Genomic DNA, 21,841 nt, shown 5'->3' with positions numbered 1-21,841 from the left:
TTCTATTAACACAACTTAACATTCACACCCCGACAGTCCATGTGCTCTGTGTCATCCATTTGTGCCCTGCTCATGCCACATTCTTCTAAGGTCACCTACAGCTTCTTTCCACTGTCCTGCCAACCAACAACCAAATATTGAGCTTTTTTCTTTATTTACCACTTCAAGGTCACTATTCTGTCCTGTGGCAACACCTTCTCCTCATGATACAGGCAGAGCTTACCCTTTTGCTGGCATCATTCTGTCAATTGCCTTTGAGATGGCCAGAGAGGTTGGGTTCAGGTTACTGTGGCCTGTGTTATGCTTAGGAAAGTGTTGTTGATGTGTATATAGGTGAACATGTTTGTAAGTAATACAGAAGAACAGTGGTTGACTGGGATGGTGTTTATAGATACAGCTGTTGGCAGCATGGGCAAACAGATTCCTTAGTAAAATGGTGTAAACAAAAGAACCAAAGTTCTGTGGTAATTCGGTCCAAGTGAACTCTTGCATTTTCTGCACTGTTTTGGATATTATTTGAACGTACCTTCTCTTCTCCAGCTCCTGAAGAAGTGGGGAAAAGTGCTAACTGCTTCAAATTTGACAAGAAAATGTATGTTTGATCACATGCCAGTGTAACTTTGATAGTTAACTTTGACTTCAAAAAGACAAGAGATCATTACAGTTTAACCTCGATTTTGTATGTTTTCTGTATTGCAAAGCAATGAAGAATTTAATTTCCTTAAGAAAAAAAGAGTAAAATGGAAATTTGTAAGGACTTGAAGTGATTCAGTCATTTTGTTTAGGAAGTTAAAGTATATCTGAGTAAAGGAACACATTTTACGTATTACCCAAATATGTTGGGTGGCCAAGCCAGTTTGCTTGTCAGTGATGAATAAGACTTAAATTGCTCTTTGGATGTAGTGTATATTCTATGAGAGTGATCTTGCAAAGCCTTATTCATACACATGAGGATTACTTATGAGTGTGAGGCTTTAGAGGATCATATCCTAGCATTTAAGTCTGCGAGGCTTCATAACTATTTACTACTTGGTTGGTTTGTTCTTTTTTCCACGGGTCACTAGAATCCTGCACAGAAATGTTAAGAACAGTGGTTGCTGATAGGAGAGACCTAATACAATGGAAGCCAGAGGAAGTCATGGAATGTTGCTTTGTGTTCCAGCATTGAAAGTTCCCTTTTAAAAGAGAGCATGGAGCTGTGCAGGGAGGCAGCACCAGAACAAGGGGACACAGTCTCAAGCTGCGCCAGGGGAGGTTTAGACTCTTGGTGAGGAGAAAGTTCTTCACCAAGCGAGTCGTTTGTCATTGGAATGTGCTGCCCAGGGAGGTGGTGGAGTCACCATCCCTGGAGGCGTTCAAGTGGGGATTGGACATGGCACTTGGTGCCATGGTCTAGTCATGGGGTCTGTGTTGATAGGTTGGACTCGATGATCCTCGAGGTCTCTTCCAACCTCAGTTATACTGTGATACTGAGTACGGATGGATTAGTGTTCCTCTGTGCTGCTTAATAGCATATTAATGGTCTGACATGTTTTAAATCCAATACTCTGCAGCATGTTAAAGCCTTGGTAGCTGTAGGGATTTGTAGAATTGGAGGTGGAGAGGGTTTTACAAAGAGACCATCAGCTCCTCTCTACAGTGCTGCACTTGACATGTGGCTGTCACTGCTGTCTTGCAATTTGTGCTGAGCATTTGAGAGAAAAAAGGCAGTCTCTTAACATCTCTCTCCTAAGCTGGCTCCTCTCTCTGTTAGCAGGAATTTTTGTTGTTGGTACATTTGCTGCAGATATTTAAGGGAATAATACAAAAGTAACAGATACAATTTTATATTTCCCCTGGTATATTTAAAGGAACTTTTATAAATTTTATGATGATGCCATTTAAAAAAACAAGGAATTATGAAGATCCTCTACTATTAGCCTAATTCATATGCTAAGGACATAAAATAGCAGCAATTAGGATTACATTCTGGATTGCTGGCATAATTCATGGGGGGAAGTTGGCTCTGAGCTGCAAGACAGCTGTTTGTAGCCTTTTCTGTACAACATACTGTCTCTTATTGTGCGTTTTGGCAGCACTTGGTGCTGCTCTGTTTGTAATCTCCTCCTGCTCTGTAGAATGTAATACCCTTGTACACAAAGATACAAACACACAGAAGAGAGACTCTCCACGCATTTCTCACTCATCTGTATAGTATGATAGATTTCTGTTTAGTATGTCTTCCTTTAAAGCATTCAAACCTGCCATTTGGCACTACTAAAATGTAAAGCTGTATTATGTGAAAGTTGGTAGCAGTGTTCCAAAGCTGAGCACTTGATTGGCAAGTTTTAGCTGTGAGTAAATTTTCACAGCTGATCCATAAATCCCCAACAGACCATTAGGAGCTTCAGAGCAGCTCTGGCAAGCTCTCCTACAATAATTGTAGTTTTAAGTTTGTTATATTTAGTTTTCTCACCTCTTAGCTGGATGCCAGGAGGACCTCACTAGAAGCAAACCTACTCTGTGTATACTTTTTCCTCCAAGTTGGCGTGAGTACAAACAACACACAGTGTGGGAGGAGGGCTTTCTGGTTGACTCCCAGTGGACAAAGCTGAGACCTTCCAAGGGTGTGATTTGTGACAAATATCCCCCAAATCTGGATCATTTCAGTAATTCAAGGCCACTTGGAATATATAATTTCTCACCCCTCACCTCCAGCCCCTGCTCTTAAGAAATAACAGAATAATCAAGGGAGGCAGAGAAAACACTTTTTCAAGCTTAAACATGACAGAGTTGTGTATAACTTTGGGACAGAGACAGCTCTTAATTTAAAGGTAATTGTAGTGATTTATCTGTAATGAAGCTGGCAGAGTGAGTAGCTCCTAAGAGTTGACCACTGCTCTAAGAACAGAACTGCATGGATGGCAGCAGTGAGGACAGTAGGCCTTTCCTTTCTGGTGCCAGGCTTTGGTGGAAATGATGTTGCTGGAGCCTGACTTTGATGGCACATCCACTTTAGGCTCTCTGCTATTTACACCTGCAGTAAGACCAGTGCCATAGCAACTGTACTGCATCTTTGGTAAGATCTGAAGAATGTTTCTTAAATACTAGATCTCCTCTGGGTAGCTTGATAAAGCCAGAGAAGAGGTTCCTATCAGTCACCTGGGTTTGGATCCTGGCTCTGGAAACCAGCTCAGACTTGGCTTTGAGCAATTAATGAATCTTTTTTGCACATTTCCTTCTGAAATCTAAACTTCTTTGCCCAAGATGTACTTGCCACTGGGTGGAGTCTGGTGTATTACTTTGCTGAAGGGACAAGGAGACTATGTAGAAGGGAGGGATGTGTCTGCATGGTAAACTCTTCCAAAGGGATATTTTTTTTCCCCTATCTAGAAGAGGGAAAGATAAACTGACTCTCTTTATCCTCTTTTACATTAAACCCAGCATTTCATATCTGTACCCCATCAATTATTTCTTTACACGGGATCCCAGTAGAGAAGCAACATCTGAACTATTTGTGAGAAGAAAAGGAAGAAGAATTGGTGGTGGTCTTTTAGTTGAAATTTCAAATGTAAGTTTTGTTTTGTTTAGAGCAAGTATAGCAGAAATTATATTAAAAACTCCTTCCAACAAAAATTCCTTCCTGTTAAAATCTCAGGAGGATCAGAAGCTTTGATTAGAGTCTTGGTAGGATAAGGACAGCATAAGTAACTATAAATAGCAATACAGTGAGTAATGATCTCGCCCTACAAACTTTGTGTTGAACTTAAGCAGGAGAAGGTAAAAATATCACCTGACAAGCTTCTTGCAGGGAGGCCTCTCTGATTAAAGTAGAGGGTTCTTCAGTAAAAGAAATGGAATTGGTTGTCCTTAGTTTCAAGTGCTTCAATGTCATTTGATGCAGGAAGTCAAGGGGGAGATGTCGTTCCTGCAGTAGGAATGGAGTGCTCACAATGCCTGGGTCACTTGCAGTATCTGACAAACTAGAAATACTAGGAGTGATAAGAGTAAATGAGCTAAACGTGTACAATTGAAATGCAGAGCATCCTCCAGAGTGTCTGCTGAGAAGGACACTCCAAAACCTCTCTGGGTAGCCTGTTCCAGTGTTCTGTCACCCTCACAGTGAAAATGCTTTCCCTTTTGCTCATGTGGAACCTTCTCTGCTCCATCTTGCACCCATTGCCGCTTGTCCTGTCACTGGACTTCACTGAGAGGAGCCTGGATCCATCCTCATGATGCTAGCCTTTGGCAGGGTGTCCTCACCTAGTAATTCTTCTACCTGGCAAATAAAACTTGCAAATGCTTACTCACAGGAATAGCTGGAGTGAATCAGTGACCAGTGTTCAGACAGGTAAGAAATTTACGGGTGGAGCTTAAGGTCATAGAATGGTCCAGGCTGGAAGGGAGCCCCAAAGATCATCTAGTCTGACGCCCCTGCAGTCAGCAGGGACATCCTTAACTAGACCAGGCTGCCCAGGGCCTTTTATAGATGAATCCGTTAAAAAAAAGGCTAAACATAAGAGGAGTCTTATTGGTGATACTTGCTCTAAAATACAAGCAACTGTGGAAGATGAGGGGGTAGTTTGGCACACCTGTTTTTCACCACAGTGTTACCCTGGACTCCTGCCTAGTTGTCAACCATCCCTGGCAAAATTAGCCTTAGTTAAAAAGCTACTTTTGAGACAGTTGAGAATGTTGAGGAGGATCTGGCTGTCACTTCAATTGCTGTCTCTTTGGGAAGAACATGTCAGAAAAAATAGCTCCATTCTGATTATCCTCCATTTCCACCATTCCCTGAAGGATGGAAAAGGTCTTGTGTGTGGTGGTATTGACCAGGAAGGGTCCTGCCCTGCTCTGGGAATTTGCCAGGCTGGGACAGTGTAGGATGAGCAGGGACCTGCTATAGGGAAGGTTTTGGTTGGATTAATCAGAGATATGTCAAGAAGGTCAGTAATGTGAGAGTGCCATACCCAGGAGAAGAATCAATCTTTATGTGGCAAAAAGCCTATGTACTTCTCCCCAGCTTCTTCGGGAGCACCTAGGCATTAGGCCAGCATTAAGTCAAGCAACTTCCTCCCCTCCCCCTGCTCTTCTGCAGTCTAGTCTTGGTCTAGCCGGTATCAATGTTTTAGTTAAAATGAGAATGAAGTTAAATTTATCTGAGGGTGCAAACACAGTAAGTTGCTTTTCCCTTTTCATGAGGGGAAAAAGTGGCATACTTATACCTTTAGTAATTGCAGGAGGCAACTGACAGGAAGACTTAGTAAGTTTCTTTTCCTGTGTGGATGTTATTTACCTGTGAAGCAGCTGGGGCGGCCGAGAGGTTCTCTAAGCTGTTGTGTACATGTTTTCAGAGTACAAGTGATTTGGAAGAAACAAACCGGAGTGTTTCCCTGATTGAAAGGGTGCCTAGACTTACCTAGGCCTACAGCAGGATATTAATAGAACATACTGCATTTCCTTCACAAAAATACGAAGGGCACTTTGCTGAGGAAAAAAAAAAAATCCTGCTGTGCCTTTCTGTCTTTGGGACCAGCTCATCACCCAGCTAAAATTAAAAGGTGAAGTCAGGCAGTTCTTGCTTTCTATTTTTAAACTGCTTCAGCATATGAATGTGAGTGTGAAATCTTTCTTTAGGCCTCTCTTAACTTAATTACCTACTTATTCAAAATATTCTCTTCTCAAATTGCTGAGCTATAATTACATTCATCTTTTCTGTGGACATGCTTTAGCTGCTCGATGTTTGTTTAATTAGCTTTATGTTTAATTCCTAGTTCTGTGGGAGTATTATTTTTTTTTACAGTGATGGAAAGCTTGTGGTAAGTGTTTAAAGTCTATTTTGATCTGTGGAAAGATTAGCAAGTAGATGATGTTTTAATTTCTGTTCCATGGGTTTTTTTTCCTTCTGGAAGTCTACTTTCAGACCAAACAAAACAATGAAAGGAACTCAAATGAATGATTTTCATTTGACCTTAATAATAGAAAATGATTCAGTGACTTAAAATTTTTGGTTACAATTTCATTTCTTGACTCTTTTTTGTTGTTGTTGTTCTGTGCAAGCTTATTTCTGTTTTATTTTGTTTATGTGGCTTTTCTTTTGTTTGGGTGGAAGGGGTGTTGTGGCTCTGGCACAGGAGGTGCAGTGGAGTTGCTGATAAATGGTAGCTTTCCCCCATTCTTTTTCTGCCGATTTGGATATACTGAATTCTTCCTGCGTTTGAGTGAATCTGTGGAAAATCCTAGTCAACAGCCTTTGTGATTAAATCGAGTCGTCTTTGCCTGTATAGAGTAAGAATGTTTCCCAGGCTGGCAGTTTCAGCCTGCAGAGGGTGTGCTTCCCTCCTTCAAACCATCACCAAACCAGTGCCGCGCCGGTAACGCAGAGTCCCAGCAGCTCTGTGCTGGGAGCCCGGCATGCCCCCAGGGGTACGCAGGGAAAAGGGCGTCTGTCCGTCTCTGTCCCCTGTGACAGCTGTCCTTCAATTCTTTGACTGTCAGCTGTTGGAGGCATGGGCTATGGGACTTCTTCCCAACTGACTTACCCTTTCACGGTGAGGAGGACAGTCCTGAGAGAACACAGTGTTTCTTTGCATCCTCTTTGGGGACTGGCTGTTGATCCTAAACGTGGGACAAAATGAAGAGATGCACTCTTTCCTTCTCACGGTTTTTCTGGTTCTTTTGCCTTTGTCAGAGACAGCAGCTGTGGTGTCAGAGATCTTGGGCGAGTCTTGCCTCAGTTTCCCACACCTGGTCAAGCAGTGATCAGGCTTCACTGTGCTGGGTCATACTTGTTTTGTCAGGTATGTGGCTCTTGGGGAAGTGGTAAATTTTGAAAGGTATTACCTTCAGTGTCTACATGCTGCTGATGTATGAAGGTCCATATGTGATTCTACCTTGGACATCTCTGTGAGTCAACTGCCTGCTGTAAACTGGGTAGCTGGTACCTGGGGACAGCTGGTTGCACCTGCCCAGGAAAGTCCCACATGCTGCAGATCTGATTGGTGTACTTCCACATACCTCCCTCTCCCACTTACCAAAAATACGGGAGATTTCATAGGCTTGGGTGTTAGATGACAGCAGTGCTGGTGAGAAACGTTGCTATTCACAGGGTTTAGTGGCAGTGTTGTTAAATAGATAGCCAGACAGTGATGTTAAGTAACACAAACCTGGAGCCACAGTGTGTGGAGGACACATCTTCCCATGCCAATCTTGGTGCTTGGAACAGCTTACCCATTAATTTGTTCCAAGCTTCCACTCCCTCCCTTCCCTGTCCAGAAAGCCCTTGGCAAACCATCTCTTCTGTAAATCCTCTTGCCTCTGCTGGCCGCTGCTCCTGTGCTCATCCTGTCCTGCCCCCATTTTTCACTTCAGGTTGAAACTTTGTCAGCAGAGAGAATTCTGTGAGCATTTTAAAATCCTGTAAATAAATACACAGACCCCTTATTCTTCCAGAAATGAAGAGCTGCATTTTATGTTTTGAATGCAGACAGGATGTTCACCTAGACAGTGGGGGGAGTTTTATGAGGTTAATTATATTCATAGGTTTTATTCTCTCCAACTGGAGACTGCAGTCCATTATTAGAGATGCTGAACTAACAGTACCTGCAGAACTTCTGCTGCTGTTGTCATTGTCTGCATCTTCTGCTGCTGTTTGGCTTTCAAAACTGATCAGTGTTGTGTGTTTTTTTTTTCTAAATGGCCACAGTTACTGTGCATTAGTGAAGCACAGGCTTGACAAAAGCATCTTGACAGAATCAGTGAGTTTTAACAGTGTTCATGTACTTAAGTGCTTGAAATGGAGCCTGACAAATTTGTCCTCTGGAATCTTGCGTTATCTTTTGGCCATTGGAAGCGAAGCACCTGACAGCATTAAGCTATCGGAAGGATTCCCAGACATGGGCAAGCAGCCATTATGGACATACTAATCCACACCAGCAGATTGGGACAGTTTTTGATTTACTGCCACTCATCTGTTCAGTATAAGCTGGAGATCAGCACAACAGTTACCTTTTAATTTGATTGAGGAGTACTGAAAGGGAAAGGAGAATTCTATGGGTATGATGCACATCTGATAGAGTTGCTAAATGGTGAACTTTCTAGATAATCTCCAAAGTGAATTTCTCAAGGTGGTCAAAGGAACTGTTTTGTAATTCCTCCTCTGTTAGAAAAGAGACACTTGAAATTTTCTGTCCTTCTCAACAGACTGGATTAAATAACTGGAGAACTAGACACTGTGTCTGGATTTCAGCAGCTTAGGCATTTATACACTTGTTTGAATGCTGCAGGGTTTACACTAACAGATTTATTGGCTGAGCTAAACCTATGGTTATAAACTAGATTATACAAATTCTTACATTGTCTTCATATTGTAGCTTTAAGTAGTTTTAGTAGTAGACTTCTATGTGAAGAATTTGAAGCATCCTCATTTTTATTTCCAGAAGTGGCACATGAAATGTGTGTATTTAAGTGGGCAATAAAACTAAAGAGCCAGGTCATAAAGCACTGCTCACTAAAACATACAAAAAATAATACAGAGATTCCTGTCTGGTAATCTGATAATGAAACCAGAGGAAGTAACTCTCTTGGGTAGCATATCCTGCAGGTGGGATAGGAGACTTCTATCTGAACATCAGTAATAAAGATTGTGTAATATTTCAACATTTTTATGTGTGCATGCATGGACTTGGACAGTTTTGTTTATTTAAAGAATTCCAGTTTCAGAGCTCGTTCACAATTTTAGCTATGAATATTGCTAAACTTTCCCAACAGAAATAATCCTTCATGGTCTCCCACACAGCTGTTGTGCTCTCCAGAAAGATTTGTACTCCTTTAACCAGGGAGTTGCGCAGAAATGGTTTAGGATGATGATTGTTAGGGTTGGAAGGGACCTAGTTCCAACCCACCTGCCATGGGCAGGGACCCCTCACACTGGATCAGGCTGCTCAGAGCCACATCCAGCCTGGCCTTAAAAACCTCCAGGGATGAGGCTTCCACCACCTCCCTGGGTAACCTCTTCCAGCGCTCCCTGGGCAACCTGTTCCAGTGTCTCACCACCCTCATGGGTAAGAACTTCTTCCTAACATCCAGTCTGAATCTACCCATTTCTATTTTCTTCCCATTCCCCCTAGTCCTATCACTACTCTGACACCCTAAAAAGTCCCTCCCCAGCTTTCCTGTAGGCCCCCTTCAGATACTGGAAGGCCACAATTAGGTCTCCTCACAACCTTCTCTTCTCCAGACTGAACAACCCCAACTCCCTCAGTCTGTCCTCATAGGAGAGGTGCTCCAGCCCTCTGATCATCCTTGTGGCCCTTCTCTGGACACCTTCCAGCACCTCCAGATCCTTTCTTTAATAGGGGCTCTGGAACTGGATGCAATACTCCAGGTGGGGTCCCACCAGAGTGGAGCAGAGGGGGAGTCACCTCTCTCGACCTGCTGGCTGTGCTTCTTTTGATGCAGCCCAGGATGTGATTTGCTTTCTGGGCTGCCAGTGCACACTGGTGGCTCATGTTGAGCTTCTCATCCACCAGCACCCCCAGGCCCTTGAGGTCCCTTCCAACCCTCACAATTCTATGATTCTACGTATATGCTAAACTGTATTGTCCTAAAGGTCCATTGGTTTCCTTCTGGATTTCTGGAGCAGTGTTGATACAATGGAAACTGTCTTTGTATTCTCAGGGAGTGATTTTAAAAAGCAAACAAACTTTAACTGTTCCAAATTGTCCCTCAACAGTTCAGCTTTTGTACCAGTTGAGACTTCAGATAATTTCATGGCCCATGGCACAACTTAAATTTGATTAGTTGCCCCTAATATTACTACATTTGTAGTAAGTTTGTGATGAGGTTAGCCTGACCTGGTTGTTTGGAGGGTTGGGGATTGTTGAGAACACTGTATAAGCTTGGCTTTGTGTAGAGAGAGCATGTGTATGTATATAAATACATTATGGGTATATATAAAGATATTTTCTTGAGCTGTGGATAATCACCCTGTTGTGTATCTCTCCAGGGATACTGAAGTCTTCAAAATAAAATAGGAATGGCTGCCTGGGAAAGCCATTTCAGAGGTTTAATTTGCTGTGCTCTCTGCAGGTTGCTCTGTCAAGGGCTTACTTATCTTTGTCTTCTGGGAATAAAAACTATCTCAAGGACCACAATGGGATGTGTTAGGCCAGGATTATCTGTAAAGGGGATCCACCGTGAAACTAAACTGCTGCGTGGTCTGGCTTCTCTTGCGGCAAGACTGAGCCCTGCAGCACGCGCATCGGGGGCCAGAAATAACATAGGATGCTGGTCATTCCTCATGAGAGAAGTGGATGACACTAAAGGCAACTGTGACTATACAAAATACAGTATTTGGTTGCTGAGTTGCCCTCTGATGCATTCTTTGTGCAGCATTTCTCTTCAGCTGACCATAAGAAGTTGTTTTCTGTTCCTACCATCACGGGAATAATGTACAGAGCAGGAGTAACCTATAGCCTCTTCGACTGCAGTGGCTCTGTCCACTGCCAGCCTGTCCCACCCACTCACTGAGCTGTTTGGGGCGGTGACCTTAAATTTCTATGTTGCTATCAATTGCCATCATACTTTAATCTTGCTGCATACCTAACAGAAGCTGCCAGCCAGTCACTGGGGTATCTTCAAATCAACTCGCTGGGCCTGGAGGGCTCTATCCCAGTATGATTTCTCTAAGCTATATATATTCTCATATATATATATAATTGGTTAAGGGTATAAGCTGAAATTCAAATTTGTACTTAAATATGTTTTTTATTTCAAACAGTATCCTACTAAGGATTTCAGTAACATACTTTACAAATCACTCTTCAGATGCCTTTTTTCTGGAGTTCAAATGGTTAGGTTATAAATGAAGAACAGGCTGGGGAGGTTTCACAGTATTAGTGATTGTCTTGTAATGTTTTCCAGATGGCAGAACATGATGTAATCCATACTGCCCAGTTTGTTTCACTGCATTATATACTCCATCATAGCCCATAAGTAACCAAGAGACTGTAGGAAGCTCATCAGGCTGTTAGGACGATAGCTGGTTAATCCAAATGTGCTTTATTACGTTATGAAAACTGCAGATTAACAAATCACTTGTTGGTGAATGCAGGAAGATTGATTGCTACTCAAAGCTCTTCGAGAACTAGATATGCAACTAGGATTAGTTTAGCTCATGCTACACTTCAGTGAATGAATTCCATTTTCCTCAGGGCTGTGGAGTAGTTTACATCTGTTCAATGGTAAATTTCTGTAGCAGCACTGGGTGGTTTTGATTCCTGTTCTTTGGAACCCTCTCCTTTGGGGAGGTGATGGAGATGTTTGTTTGTGGCTTTCTGTGTTGATCTGAAATAAAGCCACAGCTCTAGCATCGCTGGTTGTGTGGGCACAGTGGCTAAGGTCAAATTAATTGCAGCGTGCAGTTGCTTCTCATTCCACCAGTGCATGTGCAATAATGTTGTTTACTAATCAGTGCTTTTATTAGGCTGATAAACCATCATTTGAATGGCAAACCCATCACATTTAAGCAGGCACTTAGCTCAGGATTTTCTCCGCATTAATTGAAGGCGCCAGGGGTACTGTGCTGGGACAGGTGCAGTCTTGCTGTGCAGAAGCAGGATTTGAGGAGTACATGGGGAGCGACAACTCCCTGTGCATCTTGACATCCAGCTGTGTAGTGTTTCTCGCTTGAACCCACATCCAAGAAGACTTCCAGGGAATTAGGGCTGGGGTAGGAGGTCTCAAGCTGCTAGCAGCTACCCTGTAGAGCAGGTTTTGTCGGCACATCTTTAGGCTATTTGACGCTTGTGGGTTAAGCCCAGAAAAATGGGATGGAGAGAAGAGTAACAACAGAGACCAAAATACATGGTATTAACTAGCTTCTAGAAAGGAGAAGAAAGTTTCCTGAATTGGGTTCAGTGTCTTGCAATTGTCTCACCAGCCATGGAGCAACAGTAACCTTTACTGTTGGTAGGACACAGATCACTGGGCTGGTTGATCTGGCATGGCAATTCCTACCCTATCTACATGCATTCAGGCAAGGAGAGTTGGAACAGGAGCCGAGAAACACTAGCAGGAAGAGAGTTTTCAACACAGTTATTGTGTTGATGGTTGTGCCATGTTCGCTCTTGTTGCTGTTTTACCCAGTGACTTCCTCATCTGGTTTTCATCATGCATGGCATGGCTTGGCTGGTAGCTGTTTTTATTTTTCCTTTATCAAGTCTCTGGGGAATTCCACAGTTCAGTGTCAAAACATCCCCTTGTGTAAGGGAAGAGGCAAAGAGGAGAGGTTTACTTGATGCACATGTTTCATTTTACAGTTTCCTGATGATCTTCAGTTTGGCTGCTTGTAAGGAGAGCATTTGTTGTTCGTAGTTTGGCCTTGCTCATTGGCTCAAGCTGTCTTAGCTCACTGTGGTATTGCTGGTGATTAATGCACTTTGCCATTCTGATTTCTACGGCTTGTCCTGTGAAACAAAATTAATGACAGTGGGTTTTGGAAACTGAGTACAGAGAGCTAATTACATTTTTCATGAATATCCCTCAGCCCAGGGGAAGGGCTGTGGTGCTCAGTTTTGCAAAGCCACTTTGCCTCTTTCTCTGTGTCTTTCACAGAGTGTGTGGAAGATGGGTTCCCTAGTGAAACAGGGGCTGGGAGAGGGGACAGAACAGCAGAAAGAGTCTCGAAAGGAGAGTGTTTTCGTGCCCTTCTTTCACACCTCTTCTCCCTTTCCCCCCGCTGCTCCTCAGCAACTTTTCCTTCAGATTTTCAACGACAGAAAATCTTCCTAATCTTCCTGATGCCCTGTCATGTCATGAGCTACCAGGTCCCTCATTTCTCCACTACCAAGCCTTCTTCAGTTTTAATATTTTTTTTTCTTGTAAGAGCTGGATGCTGCTTCTTCAACAGCCAAACCGTGTCTGTAAAGCATGAAGTAGAAATAGCCATTGCTTTTACCTCTTTGCAAGAAATGCGGTAGGGAATCCCAGCAGATTCAACACCTGGAAAGGTTGTTCTGCAAAAAAAAAAACAAAAAACCAGCCTTCTGATTTAGTTTAATATGGTGAGAAGAGAGATTCAGCATTTGTTTTCCTGAGGTAGGTTAGGGATTTTCAGACTTGATAGTATGAGAGAACCTTGCTCTGCAAATGTGAGAGTTACCAAAAGCCTGAAAATGCTCTGTTGGCTGCAGCTTCCTAGCACTGTACAACCTCTACTCCAAAAAAGACTTTGTTGTTGATAGAGGGAGCAACTGTGAAAGACATTACCTCTTGGGGAGGGAGTAGAGAGCCCTTTTCCTGTATTTTAAAGAGACTATAAAACAAGTTGAAATCCTGCCTCAAAGGATTTTTGGCGTGCAGGGCACGGCTTGTAAGCGTAGATTTTGTGTTGGCTCAGCGCACAGACTGGAGGTCTCGTAGCCGTAAGCGCAAAAGGTCAGGATTGCATTTAGCCCATAACTATCAACTATGTGGTACACTGGGAGTCAGAGAAACTTGAGAAATTTGTTAAGGTGCTCTGAGCTTGATTTTGGTATACTGGGGTCGCTTTTAAAGTCCATGACAGTTTCAAGTAGCACTGCCGGTAGGAAAGTCAGTTGACCAAGATAGAGTGCTTTTAAAATATTTTGCTCCTCTTATGCTTTGTGTGAGTTCAGTCATCTTCTAATCATAAGAGGGGGGGAAAAAAAAAAAGCTATCTGTAAATGTAAAAACTCTGTCTAGAACTAAATTCTTTATACTTAACATGGTTAAAATCCTTTCATGTATTTTTTTTTTTCTCTTGCTGGAGTAATACGTGATTACTAAGTTAAGAAAATTACTCAGTTACAAGGGATGATGCAAATATCCCTTTAAAATTCTCAGTTATGTTTTTCTTCCCACCTCTGCCTCCGATTTTTAATTAATCCAAATGAGGCAATTTTTGTTCATTAGTAGTGCCATTCCATGCTTTGTTTTCTGGGAGCGCTGTGTTTCTGCAAACGGTCTGCAGCTTTCATAGGAAAGCTATAGAGCAAACCAGAAAGCACGTCTGCAGAAGTCACTTATTTCAGTCTTTAACCATTAGGCTGTACATACTAACCTTGCCATTTCTCTGTTTAAAGGTGGAGGTTTATGTAAAGCAACCACGTTACATGGCTGTTCAGTCTTTTGTTATACTTCCAGAAAAAAGAACATAGAACAGGATATAAAACCGATTCATTTTTTACTGTTTTTTTTTGCCTCCCCCCATTCATAAAGCTAAGAACCATCCAGATGTTGCCTTCTGTGCAGAGACTCCTGAGCAGGTTAGCTGGGGGATTGATGGGACACTGCAGTGTGGACGGGATAAGCAGTAGATAATCGCTCAAGTTTATCCGTTGGTCAACAATGGCATGTGGCACATCAGACAATTTTGCTGTAATTAAATATTTGGAGACATTAAAACAAATATTTGTTCACATTATAGCTCATTCTTGCTTACCATATCAATTTTACTAACTCTTGAAGAGAAAAATGTCCCCTTTTGGTGCCCATTCTCAAGATACAATGAACACAGCAATTCAAATCATTACCTCAAGAAGCTATTACTTTCCAAGATATACTTTATACTTAAGTTGTTTCATATTCATGTATATATGTGTGTGTGTCTATATATGTCTATAGACACACACACATATATGTGTATATAGATATATATAGAATCATAGAATTGTTTGGGTTGGAAGGGACCTCAAGGATCATCTAGTTCCAACCCCCTTGCCATGGGCAGGGACCCCTCACACTAGATCAGGTTGCTCAGGGCCACATCCAGCCACATATTACATATATATATGTAATGCAGTAGGAAAATGTATGTTTTCATCTGTATCCCTTCAAGAAGATTGTGCATAATTGAAAAAAAACCCTCAGCCAAAAGCAGGAGGAGAAAGCCCTTATGGGTTAGAATCTCAGATTGGAGGCTGGCAGTTCAAATTCTTTATCACTTCTAAACTAAACCTATAGTGGGAAAGCTATCTTGGCGTATCTGAATGTCCATGGTTCTGTTTGGAATTATTTCTCCATAGTTTTTGTCTATTTTATTTTTATAATAGGGCTTCAAAATAATCTACTTATTTAAATCAGTGAATTCAAATCTTTAAGTAAGAGGGGATGTTTAGAAACAGTTTTCATGGGGTAATGCTGATTTAATCTAGTTTACTAGAGATTTCTGTCCTGTTCTCTATGCTGATACATTGTCAAACACGAGTAGTTAATTACAACCAAATAATACCTGTCCTTGCAGTTACTACTCACAGATGATTTTTAAGCCCTCCCCCTTGATTTAATGACATCTTTGTTCTCTCTGCAATTATTCAATACCTTAGAATCTTACTCTATACCTGGAGGTTTTGAATATTAATTCTTTTCTAAAGTTTTCTGTTAGCTATCAAAAGTCTTGATAGAATTTTCTTCTACTAATTCTGAGTACAGAGGAAGTGGAAGATTTCTTTTCCTGGGACGACTTAAAGAATCCTCCTTCAATACACCTTGTGTCTTTATTCACCAATGTGATCCAGTCACAGTGTAGAATTCCTAAACTGCTGCAACTTTAGAACTTCCCTTCTGGTCTTGAGTGTGTGTGGGGGGAAAAAGAATAGGAAAAGAAATAGAATCATAGAATTCTAGGGCTTGAAAGGGACTCCCCCCTCGAGATCATCATGTCCAACCCCCCCTGCAAAGCAGGACCACTTGTATAGTCTTGAAAAATCCATCAGTACAGTTAGCAGAATATAAAAGCAGGTATTTTCTTTAATAATAATAACAGTTACTTATGCAAGATAATTTTTCAGTAGGATAAGCTCTGTTCTGCAGTTTAGCAGAGAAATCTACGTGATTTGGCACACCACCTTTTGACAGGTTAAATTGTCTTATCTCAGGAACTGATTGATTTAATTTGAAATTGTGTGTGTGTGTATATATAAAATTATATGAGTATATAGAGACCTATTTAATTATTATACATACATATATTTAATTATTATACACAGATATATTTAATTATTATACAGAGATATATTTAATTATTGTATATATCTCTTTTCTGTTAGATTTTAGGTCTCTCTTTTTTGTTGGATTTTAGGTCTCTCTTTTCTATTGGATTTTAGGTCTCTCTTTTCTATTGGATTTTATATATATATATAAAAAAGATAAAATGTCATATTATCAAACTTGGCAGTGGAGGAAGTGTGGATCCAATACCAAATCCTCTACCAAATAGCTCAAATGAATTGATTAGCAACTGGTGACAGCTAACGAAACCTGGTAGGTGACCTAGCTGGCACTGCATTTACTTGGTCATTAATCGACACACTGTAGCATAGTATTAATTTATGGATTGTCCCAGCCTTAAATTCTGTTTCAAGCACCTTGTTTCCCTTCTAAAGATAAGCTTTCCATAGGCTGCTGCTTATCTGCCTGACTTCCTGGGCTGACTTAAGCTATACTGGCTTGGACAGCGCATGCAGTTGAACCTTGCTAACTTACGTGAGTGCTCAGCAAGGACATGGGGAATTCTTGACTTTTTATCAGTGAGAGGAAAAGCTCAAAAGCAAAGATAATGAATCAAAAAAGGTAGTGTATTCATGTAACTAGATGATATTGGTTTGTTATAATTACTTAGAACGATATTTTAATAGTTAATGATGCTTCTTTCCTAGGTTCATAAGAAGGAAGAGACTGTTAGGGTATCTTACTGCTGTGTGTGGCTATTTGATCTTTTGTTGGAAGCATTTGTGCCTGCAATATGTAATATTACTGCGTTGCTCAGCAAAGGCAGATGGAGATCTGTGTGTTTTGGTTTTGATGCTTATTGTGAATGGGATGGTAGCAGTGTTTTGTTAGGATGGCATCTACTTCTGTTGAAAACAGAGTGCACAGAAACAAGAGAAAGGGCTTCAAGGTAGGATTGCTTTTTCTTAATTGCTTCTATTGCCCTTGACAAACATGCTTTTTCTTAAATGTGACCCAGGGTGGTGCTCCCAAATGGGTTACAGCAGATAGGGATGCTGTTAAATGAAGTGCTTAATGTGGTTTGCGAAACTGCTAACAATGAGATAACTGTGGAAATGTTCTCTGCTGCTTTCAGATGCAGACAGTCTATTCTTGACCTGGAGACTAATATCAAGCCCTGGATTTTTTCAGGTCAGGGGGTGGGCACTGAAGACCTTATCTTTTTTTTTCCTTTTGTTGACAACATACTCTTATCCTTCCTGGGTCCTGGAGGGACTGCTTGATAGTGCTGGTATTTAAAACACCTAGATAGGAGAAGTCACGAACTTCTCTTTCTATTTTTAAGGATGCTCATTAAAGTTGCTAGCAAGGCTCAGTGAACTGCAGGGCTGCAGGAGAAGACTGGGGAAGAACACTGCTAGTGAGACAAGGAAGCCACAGAAAAACATGCTGCCTTCAACCATGATTCATTCAACAGAGATGCATTAAAAGCATGAAGTAGTGTTACATGAGCATAGACAATTTGCAAGTAGTGAATAGTTTCTATGCTTCTTTCAATTATGTAGAGTTTAAATTTAATAGTTGTAATGTCAGAATAAAAAGTGGGGTTTGGGGTTGTTTTTCTGGTGCATTCTTAATGAAACAGGCTTTTTTTGTTTGGTTTTAAGGACTCCTGCAATTACATAGTTGTTTGGTTTTTTAAGGAAGATGTATTTATGTGCATTAGTTCTTAAAGATTTACTGGTAGAGAAGCAGTGAAAACTAACTTTTTCACCTTCATAAAAAGTAAGGAGTTGAAGGAAGCTTCAAAATAGCAAATAGGAGGAGCACATTAAATTCTGCGCTGCCCATTGGAGCACATAAAGGAGGTTTTGGTCTGTTATGGAGTCTGCTTGTAGCCAAATTCACTCACATTATGTTAAATCAACTTTTTTGTTTGTTTAACCAATTAGTGGCTTGGCTGGATGTTGCCCTTCTGCCCCAAATCCTTGCACCTTCCAGTGTTGAAAGAGCAAAGCATTTTAACTGCCTCTGCTCATGGGTTAATAGTAATTGCAGAACTAAGAAATTTGTTTTAATTTGCTTTATTTACATTGGAATTTTAAACCAGAACAAAACAACATAAGTGAACGGTGACTCTGTGAAAATGGAAGGTTATCTGCAGCTATAAATATTGCACAGTATCACTATGGATAAATGTTGATGGTTTGGGCACAACTGTAGTTTTTTCCTCTGTTTTCAATCTCTTCCCTATTTTAACAACAGCAAGAGGAAGGGGCAGGGAAAAGAGAAGCAGTAATTTGTTCAATATAGGAATTTAATTGGTAAATTATTTCCTTTCTAAGGACACATTTACAAAATCTAAGCAGGACTTTGAAGGAGGGAGTGAAAATGCACAAATGTGTGCATTGACAGACAAAAGAATGCTCCTTAGTGTATTCAGACTGTATAAAAATGTCATTGTTACTAATCATTAAGTTGCCTCTGTCTCTTCAATTTAATCATACCATGGAAAGTATATTGCAGGAAAGAAAAACACAGAACTAACTTTCTGTTCAGTGGTTAGTGAGGCTTTTTAATGCCTTTGTTGGCGTGCCTAGCGAGATGAACAATCATTGTGTAGTCAGCAATAGTGGTGAATTACACCTGAAAAATAAAACTGAAGTGACAAATAATATAGATTTCAACAAGTGTTAGTGAAGCCTGGCAGAAGCTAGTATTTAACACAAGCATCTAGATAATCTTATTAGGCAATGAGGAGGAAATACTGCTCTGAACAAAGGAAAACTGATTTTTATTATTTTTGTGTCTGTCAGTATAAATTCTTAACTGGGGAAGACATGGTCAGCACAGTGACAGTTTACACAGTCCAGCAGCCCATTTGTGAGGTCTTCCCTGGCTATCTTCAATGCATTAACTGCTCTGTGTCTTCATTTTCGTTATCGGCAGTATAAGGCTCGGGGTGGGGGGATGGGGTGGGTGAACTGGTTTAAAATGGTTGGAAAGAGTTTTGTAAAATCTGACTAATGATAATCTGACTCAGGATATTTCTGTAGGGAATGAAAGCATGTGCCGCATGTTGGTGTTGAGTACGATTAGAAAGCTGTTAAAGAGCTGAACAGGCATTCCTTGGTGTCGTACTTTGTTCTATCAATACAGATAATTTCTCACTCTCACTTGACAACCTGGACTGAAGTTACAGCCACAGAATAAATTATAGTTTAAATATGCCCTTGTTTTCTCCTGTTCTGACAAAGACCTTCGTATCCTTTAGGAAAATGTTGACAACAGTGTATTTTATTCGTTATTGCTATGATAAATCGTTTCTGTTGCGGTCATCCCCCTTAGTGCCGCTCTAGGATTACGTACATATGGGTCCCGGTTGTTGTGTGAACTAAGAAATCCAAATCACAAACCTCAGTCATTCCTTGCCCTAGGAATTTGTAGTTCTGGCTACACAGATTTCTTAAAGACTTTTATGAAAAATTATAAATGAAGCAGCATAGACTCCTGAGAAGCACTCTCTGAGCCTGTGGATTTTATTAGTAATCCCCAGTGGCTCCAAGGAGTAAATGAGTAGATACAAACCCCTTTACCTGTTAAAAAGTGTGCGTTGTTTATCGGTGGATTGTATGTGGTTTCTGGTTAGAGCTCTGTTGCCATATGACATTTCTTCTTTAAGCCACCTATCTTCAAGGATTTAAACAGCTAAAACATATGCTTTGGGTAGTAGAAATGGCTTAACAACTGCAACGCAGTGGTGTTTTCTGTGTTAGAACTTTTCGTGGTGACTTGTTAATAATTTCCCCATATGCAGCTTTCAGGCTCTTCACGAGTCAAGCAGGTAATGCAGGTCAGCAGAGTGTTAGAATTTTGCTGAATGCAGATTTCTTCGGTGTATTTTGCTTTTCGGTGTATTTTTTTTTTGTCTTTTCACTCAGTTTATTTTCTAAAGCAGTGACCTGCATTTTTTCTACCTTTATTTTACCTAGGGTGGAAGCTCTAAAAGATTCTAGCAGATTTTGATCCTCAATATGATTTGAGTGCAGTGTTTCCCAGTGGCAAAGACAATCTAATAATCTCACTGCTGATGCAGTGTCATGTGTCTGAAAAAAGTTGCTGAACTATGAGCTAAACTACTTACTTGCACAGTAGATCAAATATCACCTTGATGGCACATTAGGCTGATTTATATATATATATATTTGTTAGGTACACTAATAAAATCAGGAAGGAATTATATTCCTTAGGAATAATTTGCTCTGGTGCAGTTCTTTTACTTTTTCTTCCTTTACTCCTTTACTTTTTCTTCCTTTACTCCTTTACTTTTTCTTCCTTTACTCCTTTACTTTTTCTTCCTTTACTCCTTTACTTTTTTTCTTCCTTTACTCCTTTACTTTTTTTCTTCCTTTACTCCTTTACTTTTTCTTCCTTTACTCCTTTACTTTTTCTTCCTTTACTCCTTTACTTTTTCTTCCTTTACTCCTTTACTTTTTCTTCCTTTACTCCTTTACTTTTTCTTCCTTTACTCCTTTACTTTTTCTTCCTTTACTCCTTTACTTTTTCTTCCTTTACTTTTTCTTCCTTTACTTTTTCTTCCTTTACTTTTTCTTCCTTTACTTTTTCTTCCTTTACTTTTTCTTCCTTTACTTTTTCTTCCTTTACTTTTTCTTCCTTTACTTTTTCTTCCTTTACTTTTTCTTCCTTTACTTTTTCTTCCTTTACTTTTTCTTCCTTTACTTTTTCTTCCTTTACTTTTTCTTCCTTTACTTTTTCTTCCTTTACTTTTTCTTCCTTTACTTTTTCTTCCTTTACTTTTTCTTCCTTTACTTTTTCTTCCTTTACTTTTTCTTCCTTTACTTTTTCTTCCTTTACTTTTTCTTCCTTTACTTTTTCTTCCTTTACTTTTTCTTCCTTTACTTTTTGCTCCAGTGTGTACACATTATAGGCATATAACTAAGCGCATCGTGTAGTTGTAGAAATTTTATTACACCAATACATAAATTTTGTTTTATTACTTCTAAAGAGCATGAACTCTTTCAGGAACTTGTGAATACATTTTATATTCCTTTCTGTCTCTTCATCATAACCAGCAGTGAGCTTGTACCAAAAAACACCAGTATTTTAGAGACTCCTGTTCAGCTCTCTCAGAATTGTACTTGCATGCAAAGTTGCTGCAGGCAGTTGGTTTGGGGCTTTCTGTTACTTGATAGTCTTTCTGGGGCTTGAAAATGTACTTTTTAGAATTAGCAGTTCTTTTTCTGAGTCTTTGCTTGAGGAAACACACCAGGAGTCTTCTACATGCTTCTCTGTTATCAAAGCAGAATAAGTGTTAATGTCCAGTATTAAGCTTTGTTAAACAGCCCACATAATGAATAAATACTGAGTTGCTTGTAAAATGACTACAGAATGAATGGGAATCTTGGCTTGGTTGAGCTAGAAAATAATTTAATCACTGATTTCACATACTCCTTTATTCATAACTGACATGAGACAATTTGAAGCCCAAGCTTAATTAATCCTCATCAGTGGGTCTTAAAATCTTAGAGCTGTTACATGCACGGAAATTTTACTCACTTATGTTTTTTGGGCTTGAGAGAAAAACAAAATTACCTTAAAATAAACCAAAAGACAAACCTGTGGAGATGTTGGTAACCGTGACTGCTCTCATCGAAAAGTGCCTTCTGAAGAGCCTGTGGAATTAGTGGCTTGGTATAGTTTAGCTTTTAATTTATTTCACACACCCCAGACCCCCCTGCTTCTTAGCACAACTGGGACACAGGAACTCCGTTTTCTTTAGTGAGAATGCTTGGACGCCCTCCAGTCAAGTGGGAACAAAGAGTTGTCTGTTAGGGTCCCGGGAACCCCCACATCTGCTTTTTGAAACAGG

At 40.4% G+C, this 21,841-nt stretch overlaps 1 protein-coding gene and 1 long non-coding RNA gene across 3 annotated transcripts in view; one reads left to right on the top strand and one right to left on the bottom strand.

Moving 5' to 3' along the window:
- RBM20 (RNA binding motif protein 20) overlaps positions 1 to 21,841 on the top strand; it is a 114,375-nt gene that overhangs the window by 8,828 nt on the left and 83,706 nt on the right. The window lies entirely within an intron of this gene.
- On the bottom strand, positions 10,807 to 20,521 carry LOC137441710 (uncharacterized). The gene is made up of 3 exons (XR_010987482.1): positions 19,548 to 20,521; positions 12,938 to 12,995; positions 10,807 to 12,446 (listed from the first exon to the last, which is right to left on the bottom strand). It is a non-coding gene; the product is annotated as an uncharacterized lncRNA (long non-coding RNA).

This window comes from Melanerpes formicivorus, unplaced genomic scaffold, assembly GCF_026170545.1.
Source record: "Melanerpes formicivorus ecotype bairdi unplaced genomic scaffold, bMelFor1.0.p_v2 SCAF_6, whole genome shotgun sequence".
NCBI classification, from domain to species: domain Eukaryota; kingdom Metazoa; phylum Chordata; class Aves; order Piciformes; family Picidae; genus Melanerpes; species Melanerpes formicivorus.
This window is presented reverse-complemented; position numbering and strand designations above follow the sequence as displayed.